This window comes from Ambystoma mexicanum, chromosome 6q, assembly GCF_040938575.1.
Source record: "Ambystoma mexicanum isolate Mex_15411 chromosome 6q, UKY_AmexF1_1, whole genome shotgun sequence".
In the NCBI taxonomy this organism is placed as follows: domain Eukaryota; kingdom Metazoa; phylum Chordata; class Amphibia; order Caudata; family Ambystomatidae; genus Ambystoma; species Ambystoma mexicanum.
In genome coordinates this window covers 649146669-649165726 of record NC_090937.1, presented here as the reverse complement: position 1 = coordinate 649165726, position 19058 = coordinate 649146669, and the positions used below count along the sequence as shown (strand labels likewise).

Genomic DNA, 19058 nt, shown 5'->3' with positions numbered 1-19058 from the left:
TTGTGTGTTGGCCGCTCAGTGCAGCGTGGGGGGACGCTGGTCCTCTTTTACTGATATCTGCCTCCCCAGGCGTCACTGGTCCATCCGCCCCGCTGCCTCTGTCGGCTGTGTTGTAGACTCTGCTTGAGTTTGCTGCCGTCTGCTCTTGCCTCGTGCCTTCCCGATTTGTGTACAGCTTGGGTCAGCGGTAGTGGGCGGGCCTCTTCTCTGTCTGGGGCCACGATCGTCTTCTGGGCTCAAGGGGGCCTCCCTCGCCGCCATTGCTCATGTGTTGTCATCCCCGATGAGCTGTAAGGTGTAGCCCACTGTTTAGGACTGCTTCACACCCTGGATAGCGTTCGATTTACAGGATTAATTTGGGAGCTTCGTCAGAGCTCACAGAGGAGCCGCCATCTTGGTTGGCCCTTTAGCGCCCTCCCTTGACCCAAGACCAACTAGCTGTACCCCTAATCTACCTTATCAAACGCTTCATGCATGTCCAAAGATATAACCTCAATTTCAATGTTCCCGTTAGCTGTGATTTCTATGGTGTTCAAAACCCTCCTTACATTATCGTGAGTATTTCTACCAGCAATGAACCCTGTTTGATCAGGATAAATAATAACCTTTAAGACACCCAAAAACCTGTGGGCCAGTATCTTGGAATACACCTTTGTATCATTATTCATGATAGTAATAGGCCTTTAGGAGCCATATTCCCCATGGTCCTTCCCCGGTTTAGACATCAGTACTGTTATGGATTCTTCCATTGATTGGTTTATGCTGGTGGTAACCAGAAATTAATTGAATTGGGTTGTCATGTAGGGAACCAAACAATGTAGAAATGTTTTATGAAATAGTGCTGAAAACCCATCGGGACAGCGGTTTTATTCTTAAGGGTTTTTATAGCCCATTCCTTCTCTGAAGGTAAACTCGGGTCCTCTAGGGATTCCCGTAATCCCACTGACAACCGCAGTGGGGCAGCTTCAGTCAGATAATCACAAGCTTCTTTGCAGGTATTTTAAGTGGCTTTTCCATAATGCGGATGTCCTCGGTCTAGGCGCGTTGTTGGACCATACGGTCCACCCATTACAGGTCATGCAACCGACACAATAATTTGCTTCTCTTTCATATGCACGTTGCCACTGTTTCAGCTCTACAGTGGTACTTGGTTTGTTTGGTTTATTCTCATTTCACATCCTCATGATGCTTAACTATTGCATGTTTTGCCACTATTCACTTGTTGCTCTTTCACATACTCTTGTGGCACTTGCCGATGCCTGCTCTCTCAAAGTACACAGTTCCTTTATATAGTGAGATTTCACAAAACTGCTGTCATTCAGATCAGTATTCAAAATTGCTTGCTTTCATGCGGATCGGTATTCATTAACGTTCTCACTGGTCTGACATGCTCGCCTGCCATACCGGTGTCCCCCTGCCCAGGCTGACTCTCCGGTCAGTGCTTACAGCGTTCCAGCGAGGCTTCCATAATTTCGCCCCTTACTATCTTCATCAAAGGCAAAACCATAGCCAGAGAACAGTCAAACGTGATATTCTCTGTAAATTTGCTTGTAATCACCTCCCCTATCTCTGTATGCAGCACCGCATCCCTCAGAAGAGGGTCGTACAGTCTGCAGACACCCCTAAGGCGATGGGCTTATTATCCATAATGATGTGTCTGAGGGAGAGTGAATGTGAAGTCAAGGGGGCATCCAGTAAATTGCACTTGATATGAATTCCGTGAGTGTGTATTGCACTCAAACGGGTTCTGAGGGTGGGTAACGTATCGTACTTAAATGCACATTTAGATCAAAGAATTGAATCAATTTGGAAGAGGGCAATTGGGTGCATTTGAATCATCATTGGAGTGTGGCACTCTATGTAACTCTAACACATATGAGAGTGGGCAATGCCGCTGCAAGTAGACATTTAAGATGGGAATTGTATCGCACCTGAAGGACCTGGAGATGGGAAATGTACCACTCTAAGATCCACAAAGAAAGTGGGTATTTATTGCACTTAGATTGAATGTGAGATTATGCACTGCTCTTAGTACCCAGATGGAACCAATGGGGTTAATGGTGTTTAATGTATAGCCAGCCCTCCAAATAAGGTGCGTATCTTGTCTTTTTATGCATGTAATTATGGCCAATATGGAAGATTACATTTTCTTCTGCGTACCGTGTACGCTGTTTTTATTCATTAAAGAAACATACTTTTCATCACTAGATGGCACTGTAGCGTTTCTTTTTTCAGCAGCATAGCATTGCTTAAGTATGATGATGAATTTCCAACTGAAAGTCCACGGGTCCCCTTGCAAATCTTTGACAGTTAAGTGAGGCAAACAATAAAGCATGCACCCTTTTAAAATGTGTTCATACCCATAACGTATAAGTACCCGTAATGTCTGCGATCCATTATGGATAACTCAACCTATTGCGGATGCCTCCGGTGCACCATTCGGCTTTCAGTGGGAGAGATTATTGGGCAAGGATGAGCTAACTAAGCCCGTATCGGAAAAACATGAACTGTAGAATGTAAATGTTACTGCCCTCACAATAATGGATCGTGTGTGGCTTTTTACAATTGCTCGTTTGACACAAGAGCCTGTGTACATGGATGATTGAAGCCATGAAGCTGGGTAGCCTTTTTAAAGACATGGCCACGGTTTGCCATGCATATCGTTATACTACGGGTATCATCTACTATGCCATTGTGATGGTGGCTGGGGGGAGAAGGAGGGGCGCGCCTTCCTTCCCTTTTCCACTTTAGCTTCTGCTTTCCGTTCTCATGCTTCACTTACTGCCTCTTTTAGTCATTCAGATTATCTGACGGTGCTTCCCTTTCCCCCTACATATATTGAAGAGGCCGTCCCGTGCCTTTTCCTAGGAGTACATGCCCTGTGCTTTAGACCACAGCAGCTTCCTTTGACAATGCACCAGATGTGAGTGTGTAAAGAAAGTACACGCTGCCTGTTTATACATTATTTATTGTATTGTTAATTTGTAAGGCGTCAAAACGTGCTTCTTGTCCCATCAAAAGGGTTGTGGGGACGTAGTGTTACATAGCCATTCAATGGCATTAGAGTTTATGAGCTCAGTCACGTGCCAAAGAGAAGGGTGCTCTTGGAGCAAGTGAAAAGACTCCTTCAATAAGTGTATGGCTTTTGTCAGGCTGAGATTCTGGTCTTGCGTCTGCGGAAGCTGCTGACCCCCCGACAATCCACCTAAAATGTAGCACTCAGAGCTCCGGACAAATTACTGCTCAGTTTGCCACACTTCAAGGGGAAAGGGGGAAAGGGACAAATTAACAAACACCAGGCTGGAAGCTATCGCCTAGCTGGTTCATCACCTGTAGTTGAAACATAAGTATATAAAAACACCTCAATTTCTCATTGAGTCACTGACCTTAAAATACTATATCCTTTACTAAAAAGTTGTAAAGACCATACCTGGTACTTCTCTTCAAAATGCCCAGAGAAGTGATTTTGTAGAATAGACTTCCTTACTAGTTGCCAAGAAACATAATTATCATTCTGCCTTCTTTGGTAGGTCATTGAATGCATTAGAAGTCTTTTCCAGTAACTTCTTAATCTTCAATTTACTTAAACAAAGTCTTAAAGTTATCTATGAAGTAAAGGAAGTTCCAATGAAAACCAATTTTGTAGTTTCTTTTTTTTTTTTAATGTTAAGATAGTCTTTAAAAAATGAAGAGCTTGAAACTTGCGATGAAAAATTCACCAGCGAAATTCACGCACAAGGGCTAAAATCCAAGTCGCGAAAAACACGCAAACACGCTTTTAATCCAAGACGCAGAAAACACGCACACACGCAGTAGAATCCATGTAGCAATATACTCGCGCACACGCGGTTAATTCAAGTAGCAATGTTCTCGCACACGCGCAGTAGAATCCACGTAGCAATATACTCGCGCATACGTGGTTAATTCACGTAGCAATGTTCTTGCTCACGCGCGGAAGAATCTACGTAGCAATATACTCGCACACACACGGTAAATTCACGTAGCAATGTTCTCGCACATGCGCGGAAGAATCCATGTAGATATATTTTCGCGCATGCGCGGTTGAATCCACGTAGCTCAAAGTTCATGCTCACGCTAACACACACACGCGCTGAAGCTTATTAACGGCTCGAACACGCGCTAGTTTTGAAAAGTCACGTAGCTTAAGAGAACATGCGCTCGCGCTTCAGTTTATGCGTTCGTAAGAAGATCGTGTTCGCGCTCTTGAACCTTTAAAAACAATGTAACCTTTTTACAAAAAATTAGTATAAAGAGAGTTCAGATCTAAAGTAATCTTCCACTTTGAAATAATTTAAAGGCGCTTATCTCTTGGAAGAGTCTTGAATAAGTTCTTCTCTCAGAAAAATTGCATTTTCGCACTCCTGTCCTGTGTCCCAATAACTCCAAACTCAATTCCTGCTATTTTCTCAAAGAAGCCGCTCGACCGCTTGAAACTTGAAGCCCCTGATCAAGTTAAGCAGGAGCAGCTTAGCACACGTCCTCTCAGCTGGGCTACGACAATGAAAGGCAGTTTAGAATGTTCACTGTCCTCTCTATAAACAATCACCAGCCAATCAGAACTTAGGCTGAGAACTTCCATCTTGGCTTGGGGCATTTTCCATAGTCTGCAATTAAGGTTAAGGCCAAATTGTCTGTTTCAAAATAAAAACCCATCATAACTCACCCAAACCCTTCCATACTATATATGTGTCACACCTGACCCAATGTATGTGAAAATATGTCAATATATGTAATGTCAATGTATGTAACACCTGACCAATATATGAATGTAACACCTGACCCAGAGTATGTAAGGATATGTCAACCTGACAGCTTTGAACCATAAAAACACAGCCAGGACGTCTCCAAGCAGCATAAAGCAGCGTTATCCTCTAAAGTGAGCTTGTACAGACACTGCGGTTTTCACAGAATGAAGCAACAATCCTCACACATAAAAAGCAGGCATTGGCAACTTGTTCGGCTTTCGTGTAGGCATGGGAAAGGTTAATTCACGTAGCAATGTTCTCGCACTTGCCAGGCACTGCCATAGTGATATGAACTGGCCATTGATGTTAGCAGGTGCAAAATAGTGCGAGTACCTTGGCATCTAAAAGCAGTGGCTGGCAAATGCCTTATACACAAGCCAAAACTGTTTGCTATGCCAGTGCTTTGTTTTAAAAAAAATGTTTACAGGTCTTCAGTGAAGACACATAAACATAGTGCTTATGAATGGAATGGCTGAAGACAGGCCTGGTTTACACCAGTCGTGGGTTTACCAACCAAATTAAATCACCAACTCGCAGACGGCTTTGAAAAACACACACAGGCCCTTCCAGTACAAAGGTGGATGGTAAGGCTTGATTAAAGCGAACTCAGAGTTTCCAGGAGGAGGTGTTTTGTGTGGGGAGGAGCAGGAACTGGGTGGGAATGGCCATAGGGATTAGCAATGTTCGAATAAGCTTTACATTCATCACTTGTGAAAGTAACAGGTGCAAACATACAGCAGTCATATAAGGTGTCTGCCCTAGAACGCTTTTATATGTAAGTCACATATTTTAGTACCAGTAAAACAGCTTAATGTGCCTGCAGTAGGGCTGTGTTGTAACCTACAGAGACCCCTTCCCCCACAAACACACACGGAGCTGACTCACAACTCAAATTGTGTGTTCTGTGACAGCCCGTCTCTCAGTCAACATACTTGGCCAAATAGTGATGGAGTGAAAAATCCCTCTTTCAAAACTCCTTTTCCCTTATCTGCTATAACTTGTGGTGCCCCTAGAAACAAGTTATATTCTGGCAGTTAGGGCCATCAAAAAATGAACTGGGCTCCATCATGGGGGGCAGAGACGTTTTTATGGGAGGGCAAAAGGAGCACTTGCCCAGGGCCCACACCTAGGAGGGGACCCCACAAGGCTAGCTGATCTGAAGAAGTAAGATTCCATTGTTCACCAGTCTTAAATAGCACGCATCAGGATATTTTATGGGGTGCTGCTGAGACTCTAACCCCATTGCCTTTCCGTTTTGGCAAGCAAGTGCATTCTGCCTTGCTCAATTCATCATGTATTGCTTTCTGTGTTCCCTGTGGTATACATAGTTTGTGTGTTCCTCATGGCACAACTCTGTAGCATTCTTTCCTTCAGGGAATTATGTTGATCATGTGCAATAGGCAATGGTGAAGTGCATATTGATAAATTGAGTGCCACAATGGTTCAGAAGTTAGCTCAGTGTGTGAAGCCCTGATTGCAGAGATGTGTTCATATGCAAAATTAGAATATCGCATTCCAGCAAGGCTGGCTGAGCCTTTCCTATGTCTGAGGTTTATAAACCTGCCTGCATATGTACTTGGTTTTGCAGAACAACATCTGCTATTATCAACATTTTACCTCTACCAGATAGGGGTTGCTATAAAAATTAACATATCTGTATGGTAAAGTTCTAGAAATTGGTTTGATCAGATGGGGTGTTGCAAAACCTAGGCAATTGCCTCCAACGATGGTCTAAAATGTTAGTCCAAGAGGTGAATAAGTATCCAAATTCAAGACTATGGAACAACAGCGTTCAGGTTGGTATCCTGGATTTGCCAACAGATAATACAGTGATCCTGGCCAAATCATCTAATATATTATACATTACTGTGCTGTCTTCTGTGAAGTTTGCCTTCTTGCGTGCTGCTGGTATCGTTTAGCCCATTACTTGACTTTTCTTCTTATGTAGGTCATTTGGGTGGAAGGGGGTTGGTAGAAGAGAGCGGACCATATGTTGCAGACCTCAGGTATGAATATTTTAAGGTTTGCTTGTTTGACACAAAAAAACGGTTTGTTTTTTGGTAAAGGTCAAAGGTTTTTATGCATGTTTATAAATGAAAATGTCACAAGCCATTGTTTTGGAAGTATTTAAAGCTTTAAAATACAAAAGACAAACCCAGATTAAATCTGTTAAATCACATCGATTGTTATGCTGGTTCTTATATACTTCCCTTGATGATTGAGAGAATTAAGCTAGAATCATTCCCATTTTGCATAACACCCATCTATAATAATTTGTTTTAAAATGGTCATGTTTGGTGATGTGATTTGCGTACTTTCCAAGTCCTGTTTTTTTAAAAATAAAATAAGATTGTTTTACTTCATAGCAAGAACTGGAAAAGAAAGTGTTCAAATGCATACATTGCAGAGTTGGCACAAATCACAGCTTCACCCTTTAACCAATGTGTGATCCTGGGCATCTCATTTAATCTTGTATTGCCTAACCTCTCAATATTGCCAGTCCCTAAACCTTTCCAAATTGTCAGCCCTTCCGAGTGATTCCTACTCATGGTATGATCTTCATAAAAGCCTTATTCATGGTTTCACTGTGTTAATAGTGAGAATATTGATATCGCACACCACAGGCATTTGTTCCTTTTGATATCTAATGGCAACACTATTTGAAAACGATATCCCACTTCTAATCTGTCTGTCTGGATGAAGACACCTTCCTAGTAGCTTCTAATGTGCCTCCACTATCCATGTTATGGTATGTGTAGTGTTCTCCTTCCTTCCAATTGGTCTCCTCTACCCGTGCATGAACACTTTTGCATTCTGTGAGGCAGCTAATGTGAGTTCTGTCTATTATGGGTTACATATACCTTTTACATACTGTCCTGCGTTAATAGTACATCTACCTTCCTGGATGTTATTGATAAAAAAGAATCCTTTATTATTTTCTGAAGTGGTCCCTCCCATCACGACTTGATCCCCCTCCTACCCCCCAAAATGCAGGTTTTGATGTGTCCCTGCATGGGTGGGAGGACAGGTAGGTCGGCTTACTCTCACAAGCCACCAGCCACCCCCACCTCCCCTCTCAAAGTGTTGAAATAAAGGGGCGGTAGCCAACACATCTGCAATTATTCCTTTACTTGCTGCACCATGGCCCGTTGCAAACCTGCTCTGTAATGTATAATTTATAAAGTTATGCTGGCTGTAGTAAGACGTGTGCTTGCTTTTGGGCTGTACCACGAGGGATGAGCCATTACCCCATGCAGGGATAAACTGTTCCATTAGCCTGAACTGAATATGTTTGCCAATAGCACATGCAGGGAGGCCATGTGCCACTGGCGCATGCAGTTAAGAGATGCTCAGTTAGCATGTGCAGAGAGGAGATGTGCTGCTGCATGTGTATAGAGGCTATGCCAATAACAGGTGGAAAGGGAGTATGTGTTCTTACATAGTGCTTTTAGCCAAATTCTTTCAGCTTTTAAGCACTGTGGTAAGTTATTATCCCATTTCGAATGGTACTTGATTTATTACAGCAAATCAGAGCAGAATGCCGCGGAGCGCTGTTGGGCATTCTGGTGGGGGCTGGCAAGGACATGTTCGAGTCAGGCTGAATACGGAAAGGGGAGGGGGAAAATCGGGTACATTTGGCCCCAGTACATTTTGTCAATTTCCAGCACTGATAGTAACTTGTGTGAAGGGTCATTCTTCATTACTGCATTTCTTGTAAGAAAGAAGCTAGTCCTCTGCTGTTTTCCCTCTGCGCCACACCCATTGAGGCTGTGTCACGTAATTGGAACTTGGGAATTGCAGGCCGCCCTTCTGCCGGGTAGCTTTCCACCCTTTCTTTGGATGCAACGTTAGCATGTGCATTGCCAACATTAGGCTGTGCAGAAGGGAGCCCTGCCATTAAGACTGGCAGATGTGCCGTTATAGCATGGGAAGAGGAGATGCTACGTTAGCACTCACAGAGAAGAAATGTCCCCATAGTGCGTACTTAGTAAAGATGTGTCATTTCCACGTGCCATGGAACAGAAGTGCAATTAGCATGCAGAGCCGAGATGTGCCGTTAGCATGTGCAGAGTGTCAGGCTGGGATTCTGGTCTTGTGTCTGCGGAAGCTGCTGAACCCCTGACAATCCACCTAAAATGTAGCACTCGGAGCTCTGGACAAGTTACTGCTCAGTTTGCCACACTTCAAGGGGAAAGGGGGAAGGGGGAAAGGGACAAATTAACAAACTCCAGGCTGGAAGCTATCGACTAGCTGGTTCATCACCTGTAGTTGAAACATAAGCATATAAAAACCCCTCAATTTCTCATTGAGTCACTGACCTTAAAATACTATATCCTTTACTAAAAAGTTGTAAAGACCATACGTGGTATTTCTCTTCAAAATGCCCAAAAGTGATTTAGTAGAATAGTCTTCCTTACTAGTTTCCATGAAACTCAATGATCATTCTGCCTTCTTTGTTAGGTCCTTGAATGCATTAGAAGTCTTGTCCTGTAACTTCTTATTCTTCTATTTACTTAAACAAAGTCTTAAAGTTTTCTATGAAGTAAAGGAAGTTCCAATGAAAACCAATTTTGTAGTTTCTTCTTTTTTTAATGTAAAGATAGTCTTTAAAAAATGAAGAGATTGAAACTTGCTATGAAAAATTCACGTGGCGAAATTCACGCACAAGCGCTATTAATCCAAGACGCGGAAAACAAGCGCTAAAGTCCCATGTAGAAAAAACATGCACACGCACTTTAGTTTCACGTAGCAATGTTCTCGCACACGCGCAGTAGAATCCACGTAGCAATATACTCGCGCACGCGCGGTTAATTCATGTAGCAATGTTCTCGCACACGTGCAGTAGAATCCACGTAGCAATATACTTGCGCATGCATGCTTAATTCACGTAGCAATGTTCTCGCACACGCGCAGTAGAATCCACGTAACAATATTCTCGCGCACACGCGGTTAGTTCCACGTACCTCAAATTTCACTCTCATTCTAACACACACACGCGCTGAAGCTTATTAACGACTCGAACACGCGCTAGCTTTGAAAAGACACGTAGCTTATGAAAACATGCGCTTGTGCTTCAGTTTATGCGTTCGTAAGGAGATCGTGTTCGTGCTCTTGAACCTTTAAACACAATTTAACCTTTTTACAAAAAATTAGTAGAAAGCGAGTTCAGAACTAAAGTTATCTTCCACTTTGAAATAATTTAAAGGCACTTATTCAAGACTCTTTCAAGAGATAAGTTCTTCTCTCAGGAAAATGGAATTTTCGCACTCCTGTCCTGTGTCCCAAACAACTCCAAACTCAGTTCCTGCTATTTTCTCAAAGAAGCCGCTCGACCGCTTGAAACTTGAAGCCCCTGATAAAGTTAAGCAGGAGCAGTTTAGCACACGTCCTCTCAGCTGGGCTACGACGATGAAAGGCAGTTTAGAATGTTCACTGTCCTCTCTATAAACAATCACCAGCCAATCAGAACTTAGGCTGAGAACTTCCATCTTGGCTTGGGGCATTTGCCATAGTCTGCAATTATGGTTAAGGCCAAATTGTCTGTTTCAAAATAAAAACCCATCATACCTCACCCAAACCCTTCCATACTATATATGTGTCACACCTGACCCAATATATGTGAAAATATGTCAATGTATGTAATGTCAATGTATGCAACACCTGACCAATGTATGTATGTAACACCTGACCCAGAGTACATAAGGATATGTCAACCTGACACAAAGACGGGATGTTTATTTTGCACATGCTAACTGCACATCCCATCGCTGCCCAGGATGTGCCGTTGGTACATGCAGGGATGGGATGTGCAGTTAGCATGTGCAGAGAGGGTATGTCCCATTAGCATGTGCGTAGAGAAGGCTTGCCGTTAGCATGCACATCTCCTCTGTGCACGTGCACGCATGTACAGAGAGCTTCACCACTAGTTTGTGCGCAGAGTAGATGCACCGTTGGCAGACGAGAAAAGATGTGCCAATAGCATGCGCAGAGAAGAGATTTTAGGTCACTATGGGTAGAGATATGTCCTGTCAATGTGTGCAAATATCAGGATTGCTAAACAAACGTGTTCTATACGTGAAAACAATGTCTGCCATTAGCATATGCATAGAGATGTGCTATTAGCATGCGCACAGTGTAAAGGTGCAACTTACACATGCAAATGACACAAATTTGCTCTTGAAATGCTAACAGCACATCTCTGAAAATGCTGAAAGGAGATGTGCCTTTACCATGTGCACAGAGTACGTGTCATACTCGTTAGTATGTGTCAAGAGGAGATGCGTAGCTAGCATGTTCAGGGAAGATATATGCCATTATCAAGTGGAGCGATGTGTTGTTACTATGTGCTCAGACGGGATGTGCCATTTGCATGTGGAGGGAAGGGCTCTGCACAAGCCAGGCAACTTTGATCTACAATACATTTGGTCTACAAGTCTGATTTTACTTCGAGAGAGAAAAATCATTTTTACTCTCTTGAAATTGCATTTACTCTCTAATTTGAAAAATCATGCCTAAAATACTCCCACCTCAAAATCTTATCTGGAGCACTGTGTATAGCTAGCCCATTTATTCCTTTCGCACTCCGCACAGCCTCAATCGCCACACATCTCTGCTCTCACATATAACTCAAACACTGTTTCACAACACCCCGCCATAAGAATGCAGCTACCTTTCACGACAAATGAATTTGAACTGTATCTACTCACATAACAATCTATCCTCTTACACACACCCTCCATCCACTTGCTAAAAGAAGTGAGACATGTTAATAAAATCGTTTTGTGGACCCAGTAGAAAGTAAATCCGTAAAACATTAATTGGATCCTTTTTACGAACATACTTTATTTTGTTTGTTTTCTTGCGCAAGCTTTGGCTGCTGGAGGAAGCCGTTCTTCTCTGAGAACGTTCTCATTAGAGGAAGTTCTCATTAGTGGAAGGGCCCTAGCTAAAGTCCTCCTCTTTCGATTTCAACAGAAACCAGGAAGTGTTGCCATGTTCGCTTATTATAAGCGACTTTGGGATTGTTTTTGTCCAAAGTCGCTTATTATATTTTCATGTCTCTTGTTGCGGTTTTTGTCTGCGTTTTCCCCTAATTGTGCGCTTATTGTTCTGCTTGCCTGCCAGTCCCTGTCCGACCTGGCTCCATTCACAAAACAGAAAAAAAAAGCATATGAAAGGCGAAAATCCTGTCCTCGCATATCCAGTTAAGCACACACTGTGAGGCTCGGGCTGATTGCTTTTCTAATGCGAAGCCACACGCCTTTCTAATGCGAAGCCACAAGCAGACTCCTCTACCTTAACGACCTGCAAGTACTCCTTTCTTTTATCACCAGCGCTCCCTTTGTAGGTTTGTGTGGAGGCATTTTGCATTGATGGGCTTTTTCACTATGAAGGACCCATTGAGGACTCATTACCTAACAAAGAGGTAAACACTTACAGGGCATTTAAGGCAACACCTTAAAAGTTTAGTCATGATGCAAACAAGCATTGGCAATGCCAATAGTTTGGGCTCTTGTGTAGGCATGGGAAAGACCCTTGCCAGGCACTGCTGTAGTGCTATGAATGGTAGCAGGTGCAAAATGGTTTGAGTACCCGGGCATCTAATAGCAGTGCCAGACAAATGATGAATACATTTACACAAGCCAAAAACTGTTGGCTTTGCCACTGCTTTTTTTAACAGGACTTCACTGAAGGACACACACAGTGCTTATAACTTGATTGGCTGAAGGCAGACCAGGTTAGAACATTTTTATTACACCAGTAGCATTACCGCTCAAATTAGGTAATTCGCTCTCAGAAGACTGGCATGCACTTTGAGTCCAAAGTTTGATGTTAAGGCGTGATTAAAGAGAGCTCAAAGAGTTACCATGAGAATGTGTTTTGGGCAGGGAGGGGCAGGAACTGGGTGGGGGATTTTTAGCATGGCAACTATTGAGACCTATTCAGTGTTTTAGATGTGCGCTTTTTTTCCAGCTTATTTGGTTGGGAGTCAGCTGGTTTTGAAAGGGCATTCAGCTTATATTTTTCTTCTGACCTGGTAACACTGGCTGTGAGCACACGTAAGCACTTTCTGCTCGTTCAGGCAGTGCGGCTCATGACGGTAAAAAAAGGATTGTTAGCGCGGGTAGTGCAATGATGATTAAAAAATGGGATCTGGAGCTGTCGGCTGCGCAGTGACTAATTTATGTGTTCCTATACTGTAAATATTGCACGGATGCGTGGTGACTAATTCAAGTGTTCCAAAGACAGCAAATATTGCGCGGGCAGATGTGATTGTTCCAAGAACCAGAGACAAATGTAGAACTTTAATTCAAGCACGGGCAACGCAATGACTATCTTGGAGACTGGAGACAAATAATTTAATCACGGGCAGCGCAGTGACTAGACCATTTATGAAGATAGCTCACTCACTGTGAGCCAACAGCCCTTTCACTATAAATTCAAGGGCTGGCAAAGTGAAAAGAAAAAGGTATTCCGTTTGCAGGCAAGTTTCTTTCTCACCCCTGCAAATTCCCCTGTGAGTCGAAGATTGGAATTGCATCTTTTTTATTTTTTCCACTTCCCCTTTCCCTCTGGGATGTTTCGTGCTCAGCTGTTACTTAGTGTAGTTGAGTGAGTCCCGCCCATGTGGATCTGTGGGGTCTGGCAGGTAAATACAGCAAAAGTGTGCAAAACTAATCATGTAAATCCAGCAAAATAATCCTTGTTGTGTTCTGGGGATGATTCCCTTCCCCTGAACTGTCTCAGGTAGAATATTGAAACTGTTCTTTTCAAACAATGATTCTTTAAGAATAGTAGAAATGTCGATTTCACAAAATACTTTCTTATGGATGATGAAGTGTCTTTTCCAATCAAAGGAGTTTTAAGGATGGCAAAATTATCTCTTCTATACAGCAACTTAAGTAATGATGTTTCAAAACTTTCTTAAGGATGATGAGAAAACATTTCTTTCCAAACAATGGTTCCTTAAGAGTATGAGAGATGTATGTTTTACACAACATTTTCTAAGAATGATGGAAAAGTGTCTTTTACAAGCAATGGTGTTTTAAAGATGTCAGGTGTCTTTTCTACACAGCAATTTCTTAAAGTTGGTCTCCTGGTATACTCTCCTGCCAGGAACATTTTCACAATGTCTTTTCCTTTCATATGCTCTAGATGAATTGCTTGGTTTACTTCCTAGCAACTAATCCTCGCCTGCCAGGTGCCTTTCCCCCGAAGGCTCACTGTCTGATTTACTTCTTTCATTCACTGTTTATAGTTCATTGGATCCAGGTATTACTTGTTCCAACTTTCATCATATTGACATTTCACATATGGAGACTTGTTACAGGTTTGTTAACTTTTATGTTAGTATTCATTTGCTTGTGGCAATACTTGTTCCAATCTTCCCCATATTAACATCTCATGTATGAAGACTTGTACAAATCTTGCCTTTCATCTTCTTCATTAGTGTTCAATTGCTTATGACAACTTTTACTCCAGTTTCCCCATATCGACATCTCATATAGGGAGACATGTGCAAATGCTATCTTTGTATATTACTTGGTTGATATTCAAAGCAGTTGCCTGTTGGTTCGCCTCAGGTCTCCCAATACTTCTGTCAGACTCACTGGTGTTTGCTGGCGTTTCTGACCCGTGGTGCCTGGCTGCAGCAAAGTCCTTGCTTTGGGAAAGCATGTCCCGCTCTGCATACCCTTTTCCAATTCTCCCGTTAGCTTCTCATTCACTCGCTGGTTGAACTGCAGCTCTTCAATGCAACTGCGTCCCCGAGAGCCTCTCTGCTGCTGCTGGCTCCACAGCGGTCCTCCTATGGTACCAGTTGTGCTTCTCGAAGTCTCTCGCCTTTCTGGTAGGAAGCACCTGCATCCTTCAACACAGTCTGCTTCCTGGTATCTGCCTTCTGTTCTGCTTCGCGCTTCGCCCGCTCTGCATCTCTCTTCTCCATCTTCACTTTTAACTTGAAGAGGCACACTATTTTTAATTGTCCCACACAGCTGATTTGCATCACAACAACTAGTCTGCACGTTTAGCTTGATGTTTCTTTAAATCCGCATTAACTCCTTTTTCCTCGTGTCAGCACTTGATGTTTTATGGGAGTTGGAGTACATATGATTATTGTTCTTTTTAAAGTTGTAGTGCTTTGTATTTTTGTTTAAATCAAAAGCATCAGAAGCAAGAAGTGTTATAAATGTGTTATGTACATTTGAAGTGTGAATAGTATCCTGACTAGGGTGTTTGGCAAAAAAGCATTTTAGGGTTTTACAACTGGAAGGATTTGTATAATGTCAACATGCCACCTGGAATTTAGGAATAATAGGGTCTTCTCCAATGAAAGGGAAGCATATCGTATCTCTCCTGGTGGGGTCACTACATCTCCCTGACAGCCATCTCCCTGCATGTGATCCTCCCTCATAATACCACCTCCAGGGTCAGGCTCAGGTTGCGGCTGTCGTCCCCTGGCCACATAGGAGATCTTAGACTGGGGATCAGTGATAACTCCACAGGATTCATCAACACAATTTGATGCAAACTTTGTAAATTCTGTAAACAAATCCCGAACAGCAAAAGGCTATAACAGAGGAATTATACAAGTTGATACAAACTTTGTGAACAAGCCTTTGTGGGACAGTACCTGACAGGAGAGACCACCAGGTCTGTCCAAGTGGACAATAGGTAAAACAGGGATTGGGATCCCGCCTAAGCAGAGGAACGGGGTCTGGGACCCTTGTAGAGGAGGGGAAGCTCTACCAGTGTACAACAGGGTCTGGGACCCACATGGAAACTGGACAATGCCCATCAGTAAAGTTTATAAGTGTCAAAGACCCAGATCATTGTAAAGATACCTATAAACAGTGGGCTGGAGCCCAGAAGAAGGTGAAGAGACACAGATAAAGTGTAAAAGGATTAAAGGGAACTGGACTTGATGCGCCATTGGTGATTTCAACATTTAGTCCTTTGAGAAAGTCTACGGTCAGTTCTGACAGGTTAGTGAACCAGTCCTGATAAGAGACTGGAAAACTGCCTTTTATTTCACAGACAGTGGAAGAGGTTGTCTCCAGGAGATTGGGGGAACTGTGTTTTGTTTAAATAAGGGGCTCCCTCCACAAGATTGGGGAGCTAGATTTACGAGTTGCAGACTCAAACAGAGGAGGGGGGGGTCCCTCCACAATAGCAGGACATTGCAATCTTTTTTTTACAGCCAAACGAAGAGTATTTCACCAGAAGAATTGGAGAACTGTGTTTTATTTATAAGATGAACCAAGAGCCAAGGAAGCGGTTCTCTCCAGGAGATTGGAGAACTGCATTTTCTAAGTTGGTTTGTAAATTCAAGCAGTGGACATTGAATCCAAATATTCTTTCACAAGAACTGTGGCTTGGAGTCCACATTCAGAATGAGAGGGGCCTCCTTCTGGATTAATGAGACATCCAGTTTTCTTTAGTGAGTTTGGAAGTGTAGGGGACAGACAGGTTTAGACACAAGATGGTGGACATTTTATTTTATGTACATCCTGACTGGGTCCTCAGTATTGTTTGTTGAGGCAGGGCAACCCCTCATAGTAACAGGGCAATATAGGTTTTTTTCTTTCTTTCGCTATTATAAATAAGTCTATGCCAACCATTTTACCACCATTGTGTCAAGACTTGACTTCTGCACCCTTATATATGGTGTCAGCGTGGGATCTGACCTGGTTGACACAAACTGGGGAACCCTGAGATTTTGCAGTGACCAAGACTGAGACCAGTCCACCAAATAATACATCGTATAATAATTGTTCTCTTATAACGCACTTAATACCAGAGACCAGTTCCTAAGCGCGAGACCGGGATTCGAATATGTGTTGCTATGCGTTGTCTTGCTTCCAAGACAAACGGGTTGCCCTGAGCTATCCTCCCGGCCCTCTGAGAAAAGGCCTAGGCAGATAATTATTTCTACCAGTGGGATGCTAAACCCCTTGATACCATTGTGATGGACTTTGACATGCTACCGATATTTTTTTTCCCTGGCCCATGTTAATAATAGTCAAAGATTCTTAAGGGGAAGAGGTTCAGTTAAACGTTTACCCAAAGGAACCCATTTATACCCTTAAATAATCACTTCTGGCCAAGCTAAAAATCCCCATATCCCAAAAAAAGCTCCTTTTTAAAGGAAGGCCATTAGCTGACAAAGCTAGATTGTCCGAATTTTCAGTCGGAACCAACCAGAAGTTAAATCTTGTGCAAATCACTAAAGATCTCCCACCACTAGGAGGTGTAGGTATAAAACCTAGCTTAAAAATCCAAGACAGATAACCTTTAAGGAACCAATGCAAGTCCATATCCGACCTGACAATTCGGGGCCAGATTCTGAAGGGAAGTTCACAGAAATCGAGGAAACCCCCCCTTAATCCAACCCTGCCAACCCCTAGAGAGCGAAGAATTCACTTGTAAATTTGAAGAAGAAATCTTTCTATTTGTGTCACCCAAGCTTTCTTCTTCCAACTTACCGCCACTGAGGACGACAATCAGATCAACGTCAACCACTGACCTAGAAATCTTTCAAACTCCAGTCCCCACTGAGAGTACCTTAGAGGCTCTGCTGGAACCTTCTTAACCTACCAAGTTGACGCAGAGGCCAGGTTCCACGAGGGTATTGCTTGGGTAGTGGCAACCCAACAAAGACCCATCCTCCCACATGGAATCTTGCAACACTACACGAAGGGAGAAGATTTAAGTAGCTTCTTCCTAAATTTTGAATGACTAGCCCAACAGTTCCACTGGTGGGATGAGTTAAAACAAATTGTCTAGCACCATTGCTAAAAGAGGACTGCAGTCACCCCATCAGACCCTCATCCTATTGGGACTTACAGCCTACAATGAGATCAAACCGGGCTTGTTACTCAGAGTAGGACAGACTGATTTCTTTTACACTAACATGTTTTGGGCAATTAGATTAAATCCAGGTGAGGCTCCCGTGGAGTTAGGGGTCAGAATTCACAACACCTTACCGCTATGGCAGAAAACCCAACCAGAGGTGATGAAAGCATTGGCCCTGGAACAACTGATTTAGCTTACCTCTGTCTCTCAAGGCCCATTCGACAAATGTACAAGCCTACCATGCTCCCAGCAATAGAAACTGCTCAAAATCATGCAGGAGCCAATAAACATCTCAGGCACCTACATAAAGCAGTGAATGGGAAGAGGGACATAAAATCAGGGCCCTGAAGTTCTTTCGATCCCAAAACAAAGGTCCAGATGAGAGAAATAATTAATGAAGTTTTATCAAACCCTAATCAAATGGGGGCCTGGGAATCGGAGAGGGAGGAAAAAGACAATTATGGAAGACCAGGGACCATTGAAGGTGGAAGAAGCTAGAGTTCCTAAACTTTCTCCCATTGTCTGCTTCTCTTGTGGGGAAAAAGGACATTTGGCTAGACAATGCCCCTCTAATAAAAGAGATGAGCCAATGGAAATAGGATGTATGACGGGCGAAGAATGTGGTGATCCAGAATACCATCTGGACACCGACATTGAAACTACCAGCAATTATTTCTGTCAGACTGCCCCTTTCAAAACTCACAAACCGATCACCATTAACTGAGTCCGAGTATCGGCTCTGGTAGATTCAGGGAGCAAGCAGACAGCAGTAAGGGGTGATTTAATTGACATAGACAAACAAAACTATGGTAAACCCATCAGGATTAACTGTGTCCATGGTGATCAAGAAGTGTATCATAGGATCCCTACACTTATTAACATCAGGGGCCAAGAGACCTTAATAAACTCGCCAGTCATTCCCGGACTACCAGAAGAAACCACCATCGGAAGAGACTTCCCACAGTTTGGCGAATTATTTTAAAAATTAATAGAACAACAGTGGGTTATTCTTCTCACTGAGTATGCCTATATGGGACTGGAACACCACCCTAAACTCTCCCCGGTAAGAACCTAGAGGGAGGAATCTGCTGCATAAGGGAACGGTATGTGACTAATCCCAGGGTAGTGCCACTGCTACCATGGGGGAGGATCCTTTCCATGGGGCCAGGGAGGTGAGGACGTTACCCGATAGTCCTCCTGGAGGTTGTACCCAGCAGGTGGATTTCATGGGGCGGGAGACCCTTCATGGGTACCGGTGACAATGGCACTGGGACAATGCAGTATTCACTTACCCCCCACCTTCCTTAACCCTCTCTCAGAGCCCTCTGGTTCCCCATACCTTTATGTGTTATAGTAGAGTAGAGGATATCATTAGCAGTCCTGGGACGAGGAAGAGTCAGACTTACCCAAGCTGAATACAAAATACTACTGAGACGA

General features: G+C 43.2%; 1 protein-coding gene across 4 annotated transcripts in view; it reads left to right on the top strand.

Annotated features, from left to right (window-relative positions):
- LOC138516193 (uncharacterized) overlaps window positions 1-19058 on the top strand; it is a 402743-nt gene that overhangs the window by 205683 nt on the left and 178002 nt on the right. Inside the window, exon 2 of one of the 4 annotated variants that reach the window (XM_069631135.1) lies at window positions 6715-6772. The exons of the other annotated variants lie outside the window; for them this stretch is intronic. The gene's annotated coding sequence lies outside the window, so the exon portion shown is untranslated. The remainder of the gene's footprint in view (window positions 1-6714; window positions 6773-19058) is intronic. 4 annotated transcript variants of the gene reach the window in all.